Here is an 8,707-nt window from a genome sequence, read left to right on the forward strand (position 1 = left end):
TTCCGTAGTGCCGCTGTCCGGGCAAAGTTTCCTTCGTAGCACACTGTATGGCGTATTAGCCAAGTTCGGAGTAGAATAGTAGGATGTTAAACCCCATTATATTTCATTTTCTATTTCAAATACAAGCTAAACAGCATTTGTCCATTTTTTTTAAGACAAGTTGAGCCAATTAATATTTATATACTGTTGGTCTACATTAACACAGGGTACAATTTTATAGATAACTCTTACTGAGTTTAATATAAAGCAACGTTTCGACGAGGACACTCTCGTCTTTATCAAGAATGTGTCGTTTATATCAACACAATGGTCCCGACCAGGTGCGCAATCACCAAAAATGAGCACGCAGTGGCGACACCAAATGACTTCATAATGATGGTTGCTAGGCAGAAGTGTAAAAATTAAGAAGAGGTTTTTCGTCTAAATAATAGAAATAAGATGGAATAGAATTAAAATTTACACTGAACAAATAAAGAAGTTGGATTATACATTGTCTTAATTTAACAAAATACATGAATAGAAGTTAGAAATTACATGAATAGAAGTTAGAAAATACATGAACAGAAGTTAGAAGTTAGACGAAAGCTCGTTAGAAGTTAGACGAAAGCTCGTTAGAATTTTGAATCTAATATACTGGCTGCAGTAGATTTTCAACTCACTGATACAACTCAGTTCAAGCCAAAGAGCGGTTATATGATACTGTGACACAGTGACAGGATATCTGCTTGAGGCAAACTATTCATAAACAATTGACTCTTACAAGATCAGACGGAAAATATTTTAAGCCTACTGCTTGTAAAGTAAAGCTTTGGCCTACATTCTGGTGAATTTTGTGCTACCATAGATACATATATGAGTTCGGTACATAATTAAAAAGTCTTTATTTCTTTGCCATCTGGGTGGTTTCATAGACGAGTGTTATTGAGGAGTGTTATTGAGTTCAGTCGCTTGGTTTCAATCCCAAGTCGGTATGTGACAAATAGTTGTGTATGATGTATGATAAGTAGTAATGTCATCTAGCTTCCATATACAAAGCCCTTATCAACCTTTTTATAACTTCCTCGACATGACTGCCATGAATGGTGCTCAAATATAGGATCTGTAAAAAAAAAACAAAAAAAAAATTCAATTAAAGCAACTTTTATACTCCAAAATCAAAATGAAATTAGGTTTAAATTATCATTCAATGTGTACAAAATACCTTGGTTTTTTGTCCCATTCGAAAGACTGTACATTGGCCCCAGCCTGCAGAGACTGGCGTTGGCCCTCTCCAGACTCTCTGTCGTGCGCTCAAAAGTCAACTTTAGTTATGCACAGCAGGTAGATTTTTGATGAAAAGCAATAGCAGCCGGGGTCCAAGGGGGAGACGTCAAGTTTGGAATTACGTTCTGGTTGATTACAGTGTTACAGAAGAATTTGCTATATTTCTGCTATTTAGAATCAAAGAAGATTGAGATTAAAGTGTTGCCAATGCTATGAAAGTAAAAATGTCATGTGCCAAAGCCTGCAGCGTTGAGTAGTGAGGACATATTTTTTTTTAGTTTTTAGTCCAAAAGGTCTAAGTAATTATTAATTAAGTAAAAATGAAAATGTGTACAGTAATAACCTGATAGTAATTTTTTTTTTTTCACAAAAGCAAACTGTTTCGTAACCTGGCGTCTTACAGAAGTTAGAATTACGGTGAAAAATTAGAAAAATAAGGACAGAAATAATTTTACATCTGTGTGAATAGTATTTATTAGTATTTTTACTATTACATTGTATTGTAAGTTCTTTTCATATCGCTGAATTTGTAGTCTCAGTATACGTGTATATCAGCAGTCGGGGATATAAGAAAAAACTTACTTTCAAATAAAACCTCTCAATTTAACTGGTATAATCTATCTTTCTCTGTTTGTGTAATCCAAGTAGCTGTATATTGAACATTTCTCATGCACTCCACGAATAAATTCCAAAACGCCCGCCATCTTTAAAATAACCTTCCCAGAATACCTCGCTTCCGGGTTCAGAGTTGTAAAAAAGTACGTACAAATATAGAAGAATCAAAATGATTTTAATAATGATAGTTTAATCAATGTGGACAATATACTGAAAAAGACAACAAACATAGACCACCTAACATTGAAATCAGTTAATAGAAATTACATTTAATAATCTATCGATGTAGTTATTCATTTGTATTGACTGTAATTTATCTTGACCTTGACCCAAAATGGCGGCATATATCATATACGTAGATAACGGAGTCTATGCGACTATCAACTGTAGGCCTACGCACTTCAATATTTTATATATAGTCTATAACTACGTAATATTTTAGGCTTATGAATAGTAAAATTGAAGAAATTATTATATGATTCAGAGGCCTTTTTTTTAAGCATGCACATGATATAATATACATACGTACAGCTTTATTCGGATCACGACGGATGCAGTACTGCACTGGCAGTAGCCAAACTCGTATATTTGGTTGATGTTTTTTTTAAATAGATCGACTAGAGCCATTTTATTCAGTTGTATCAAATTAAATAATCCCGATTTTTAAAATAATATTTCCATTGCGAATATAGGTATCTACTTTTAAGATGTCGGAATTTTTTTTATATTTATTTTCCCAGTCTTATATTTATCTAGGTCAAACTACAACATATTTATTCGACCGTTGGACAACTTTCAAACGTGTGATAGAATCTACTATAAGGACTAAATTAAATATATTTTTTGTGGTAACAGAGCTTAGACACATAACAAATTGTACACACATGCAATAAAATAATATCTAAATTTCTACAAATTGACCGAATTTAGATTGGTTTGAAAGGCCACTAACTTGTCTGAGTTGGGGTATGAAGATAATTTATATTTACTTATTGTGCAAAAGTTAGTCAATTTAATAAATTCAATTACCACCCATGCAGTTTAACGCTGCCCCAAAATTAACATTCAGGCTGTAAAGGTGTTTTGGGCAATGAAATAAAAAAAAGTATTGTAATATTTTGGAGCAGATTTTATTTTGTTTAACTTCTAATTGGTTAATTCTTGTATGCATGGAAAACAGGCCACATGAAGCCAAGCCTAGAAAATATGCCAGAGTGTCCTAAATCTAATTAGCCATCAAATTTCCAAACATTCAACCAAAATGAGAGGGAGGAGTCCACTAGGCCTACTATATTATTATTATGGTTCAATTATAGCACTTCATTACACATGAGTATTTCTAAGCGCATTCACAAAAACACCCATTTCAACACCATTTTTGGGGGGTTGGATGGCCGAATGGTGACGACCTGTCATTTAGTCAACTGGCGTGCTTTCGAATCCCCGGTTATACGTGACAAGGAGTAGGGTCGCCTGTCCAACCTCATGGGTTTTCTCCGGGTCCTCCCACTGCCAAAGACCCCTACGTGCAAGCAAATTATTGAAATAAAATTAAACTATATGTTAGTCCCGAATGACCTAGTTTGTGTCAAGTGGACGTTAAACCCCATTTCTCTCTCTCTCTCTCTCTCTCTCTCGTTAAACCCCATTTCTCTCTCTCTCTCTCTCTCAACACCATTTTTGAAATAATAATTTTTTAAGTTTTGGATGGAAGAGGACTCACAAAGAGTTTTTGGAAGACAATTTCACCTTTTAGCTGCTCTGACAGAGAAAGAATATTGACAAGCATATTCAATATGTTTCTTTTCTTACGATAGTTTAACAAAATAAAATTTACAGTTCGCACTACTTTCGAGTAGTTGTTGTAGTCACAGAGACTCGAATAGTAAGGAGAATGTGTTTGTGAACTGCACAGGTTTTTTTGTGGAATTATATTTATGACCCTTTTGCCACAGTGGCTAAGTGAATAAGACACTGGCTGGCTTGCTTGGAGGTCACAGGTTCGCTCACAGTGTTGCCTGAGAAAGCTCATCAGAATTTTCCGACGTGGTTTCCGCTTGTCAGTGGTGCAGGACGGAGGGCTTGACAAGGACAGCTGTCTAGTCGTTTGGATGGGACGAAAAACTGAGGTCTTATGTACACATTGGCATGTACATAAAAGATCCCCTGGCGTGGTTTTGATTTCCTGGTTGTACATGACAAGGAGTAAGGTCGCCTGTCAAACTTCATGGGTTTCTCTGGGTCCTCCAGTTTCCTCCCACTGCTAAAGACCCCTACGGGCACGTGAATTATTGAAATAAAATTAAACTATATATGTTAGTCCAGAAAAGACCTAGTTTGTGTCGAGTTGATGATAAATGCCATTTCATTCTCTCTGAGGTCCCATGTACACATTGGCATGCACTTAAAGATCCCCTTGCAGTTGGAATTCAATATAAGAGTAGACCTTAGCACTCCTGTCCAGACAAAACTCCCTGGTAACGCACTGGCGGAGGGTCGGATGGACAAATGGTTAGGCGGTGGACACACTAGCCGAATGATTCGGTGTCCACTGTCATTCGGCCGAATAATTCGCCCGAATCAATTATATTCGCCTGGTGTGTTCGCTTCGCCGAAGCATTCGGCCGAATATAGAATTCATTAGCCAATCACCACTCATATCGAGAAGTCACATGATAGATTAAAGACACAGACGTCGCCATGTTTAATCATGTGACGTGAAAGGTGATGCAACCGACAGGTTGAATCGGGCGAAGCATTCAGCTAGTGTGTCCACCCATTCAGCCGAACGATTCGGCTAGTGTGTCCATCGATTTAGCGCATGCGTGTTGTATCATAAGGTATGTCATTGAGTCAACTGGCATGGGTTCCATTCACGGGTTGAATATGACAAGGAGTAGGGACGTCTGTCCAACCCCGTGGATTTTCTCTGGGTGCTCCGGTTTCCTCCCACTGCTAAAGACCCCTACGGTTAGTCCTGAAATAACCTAGTTTGTGTCGAGTGAATGTTAAACCCCATTTCATTCTCACTCTCCCTTTGGATGGTGCCACACTTTTTCATGTATTATCATTATTTGTTTTCCCTCTCAGGTTTGATTTTGATTGCAAAACCACATAAAAAAGGCTATTAATTGGACTACTTTCAAGTTGCTGTAGTCACAGACTCAAATAGTAAGGAGAATGTGTTTGTGAACTGCAAATTTTTTTTTTTGTGGCACTACATTTATGACCCCGGAGCCACTGACTGGCTAGTGTTCATCAGGATTTTCCGATGTGGTTTCTGCTTGGCAGTGTTGCAGGACAGAGGGCCTGACAAGGACAGCTGTCTAGTCGTTCGAAAATCTGAGGTCCCATGTACACAAAATGAAATGAAATGGGGTTTATCATCCTACTGTTCTGCTCCTAAACCGGGCTAATGAAGATGGGCCTACACCATACAGTGTGCTATGAGGGAAATTTTGCCCGGGCAGCGGCACAACAGAATACTCTTATATCGAATTCCAACTACCAAGGGATCGTTTACGTGCACTCCAATGTGTACAATATCAAGTTACTGTAGTCACAGACAGGAATAATAAGGAGAATGTGCACTGCACAGGTTTCTAGTCTTTCGGATGGGACGAAAAACTGAGGTCCCATGTACATATCGGCATGCACGTTAAAGATCCCCTGACAGTTGGAACTCAATATATGAGTAGGCCTTAGCACAGCTGTCTGGATAAAACTCCCTTGTAGCACACTGGCGTGGTTGAATGGCTAATGGTTAACTTTCAAGTTAACACACTGGCTAACTAACGAGGGGTCCGATCCTGGTATAGAATTTTCCCCTTGTTTGTAATGTAGGACAGTGTCTAGTCCTTCAAATAGGACAAAAAATCAAGATCTTGTGCTCATGTTGCATGTGCATGTAAACGAAACCTTGACAGCTGGAATTCGAAATGAGAGTAGGTCATTCATTCATTCCTTTTTCTCTTTATGTGTCGCTTACAGGCTGAAATTCTTAAAGGAGTTAAAAGGTTCGATCCCTGCATTGGCCGAGAAAGTGATGCGGGACGTAGGGCCTGATAAGGACACCTGTCTAGTTGTTCGGATCCGATGAAAAACTGAGGTCCTGTTGACACATTAGTGTGCACGTAAAAGATCCCTTGACAGTTGGAATTCGATATAAGAGTAGGTCGTAGTGCCGCTGTACGGGCAAAATGTCCCTCATAGGACACTGTATGGCACATGCCCGTCTTCATTAGCCCAGTTCGGAGCAGAACAGTAAGACGTTAAACCCCATTTCATTTCTATTGTTGGGCCCCTGGAAATGGACAAAAATGGGTAGCAAGGCATATAATAATATAACATGAATGTATATAAACTGAATAAAGTTCAGTCTTATCTGGTTTTACTGTATATTTTAATCAATTATGTTCGACAAAATATGCAAAAAGCCCAAATTGAATGACAGTCTTTGACGTCTGCTTATTCTAGTCCACACCAGTATTCTCCTGTGGGATATGGTTAGCCTTCTTCATCGAGTCGCTTCATTACAAATGGTGCTCATGTTATTAAACTGACATTTGTTTACGTAAGAAAACTAAGGATAAAAAATGACAGTAATTTAATTGTTAGTATCATGAAATTAAACTGACATTTGTTTTACTTTATACAACTAATATCAGGTTTATGTTAGAAAACTAACATTAGATTTATGTTAGAAAATTAACGTTAGATTTACGTTAGAAAACTAACGTTAAATTAACGGTTAAAATTATGACATAAAAGTAACGTTATATTAACGTTAGAAAACTAACGTTATATTAACGTTAGAAAACTAACGTTAGATTTACGTCAGAAAACTAACCATAAACTAACGGTTAGAATTATAACCAATAATACATATATAATTATTATGTCTGAATTCCAACTATTTATCAATTGTTAGAATGTGCACACACTTGTAATGTTATTTAATCAAGAAGTATTTAAAGCGAAAAAAATTGGTTAGTAATCCGTCATAAAGTTTACGTTACATTTACGTCATTTTCTGACGTAAAAGTAACCATAACCATTATGACGTAAAAGTAACGTAAATTTAACCAAAGAATTTTACCATTATTGGACGCTAACCAAAATCTAACCATAATGACGTAAACTTTACGTAAATCTAACCATCAATGTTAACTGGGTGCCTGTCTCATTATCCATCAAAAGGTGTATATTTGGATCATTGTGAGAAAACTTATTAGGATGTCTATTTCGCCCGAGCAAGAACGCAAAATACAATTTATTTCAGCGCTTCCATTAATTTGCAATGAGTAGGGGAGTAGATCAGCTATTTTGGTGTCCCTGTGGTTTGTTTTCAGTTCTAGGATATTCTCGACACTTTTCAATACTAATCTTGATATTTTTTGCTCCAATCAAGATTAGTATTGAAAGTGTCGAGAATATATCGACCTACATGCTTTCAGTGGTAATGACTATCTGCCTTTCTTTTTCCAGCTTTCTAACAATTTTTAAAAAGCTGGGACAGACAAATGATGTTTCTGATGACGTAATTACTGGTTTAGAAAAAAATTGTTTGTACCATGTACGGCTAAAGACGACCTACATCAGTAGATGACACTGGAAAAAGATTTTCTGGCGGAACTTTAATTGTGATGAAAAATAATAAACCTTTCTTTCTTTATTACCATCTTGCCTGAATAGTATTTTGCTGCACATTAAACGCAACAATTATGCTGAAACAATATGGAGACAGGCTGCAAAACCAATGATCGAACAAGATGACTCTGCGATACAAGGCTGGAATGAAGACTTACAATGTGAATGGATATCTGAACCATATCCAAAGGATATATGCGAGCTGTTGGTTAGCCATCCAGAAGATATCTATCCCGCTCATATTATGAACTTTGATTTTGAATCTTCTGATGAAGACTAAGAATAAACTAATATCTAAACATGTCTTTAATTTACTGTGTTTTTATGTACATTTCCAGATCTCTTAAAAAGTACCATTATAGTTTAAAGTTGCAATTTCATATTTTTAAGTTATATTTTTAAAATTTATTAAAATAAAGCTTAAAATAGATGGTATCCATAAACAGTCCTACCTTGTTAAAGAATAATCCTATTAATCCTATAATTCACTATTGCCAGCTGAGAAATTGGCAAAAATATCATTTTCAACTTCAAATTCCAATGTTTGAAGATGGCTAATGCATGGAGGCAATAGGAAAACAAGGGAGGTAATTGCGTTATTATTTCCTGTCTCAATGATTTTTTTAGGGCGGGAAATAATGCCCATGGTCGTATAATAGTGAGTTGATAACCTATTGAGCAAAAGACATAGAAATAATTATGTTTTGACTTTCTTAGAAAATGTGAAATTCTCGCTTTGATACATGTATTTTTATTTGGAATGATGAAATTGATTAAAATACAGATTTCGTGTTTTTATACATCAGGGGTCATACGAGCGGCTTTTGACCCTATGACGTCAGACATTGTTTAATCAATGAGCGTTGACGTTTCTAGGGGTTTTACCTACAGTTCCGTGCAGAGCACGCCAAGAACTCGTCATAACAGACCTTTTATTGGCTAATTCCTCACATCAACTAGACCACCTGCTGTAAAACAACTCTTCCAGATCCTAGTGTTGTGAAGACAAGTAAAACGAAATAGCATCTGTGTTTTAAGCAGATTGAATGAAAAAACTAACGAGAAAACACTTTTCAGGTCAATTTTGAACCGAATGGTATATGTCCCCAATCTTACACACATATTTAGAGATGTGCAGCGGAATTAAAAGTAATATTTTTACCAAGCTCTAAGAAAATCA

The 8,707-nt window shown here is 36.5% G+C and overlaps 1 long non-coding RNA gene across 1 annotated transcript; it reads right to left on the minus strand.

Moving 5' to 3' along the window:
- Positions 1-594: 594 nt before the first annotated feature.
- LOC130012245 (uncharacterized) lies at positions 595-2,752 on the minus strand. Its single transcript, XR_008787630.1, has 3 exons — positions 2,408-2,752; positions 1,846-2,088; positions 595-1,099 (listed from the first exon to the last, which is right to left on the minus strand). It is a non-coding gene; the product is annotated as an uncharacterized LOC130012245 (long non-coding RNA).
- Between the last annotated feature and the right edge of the window lie 5,955 nt (positions 2,753-8,707).

This window comes from Patella vulgata, chromosome 3 (assembly GCF_932274485.2).
Source record: "Patella vulgata chromosome 3, xgPatVulg1.2, whole genome shotgun sequence".
In the NCBI taxonomy this organism is placed as follows: Eukaryota; Metazoa; Mollusca; class Gastropoda; family Patellidae; genus Patella; species Patella vulgata.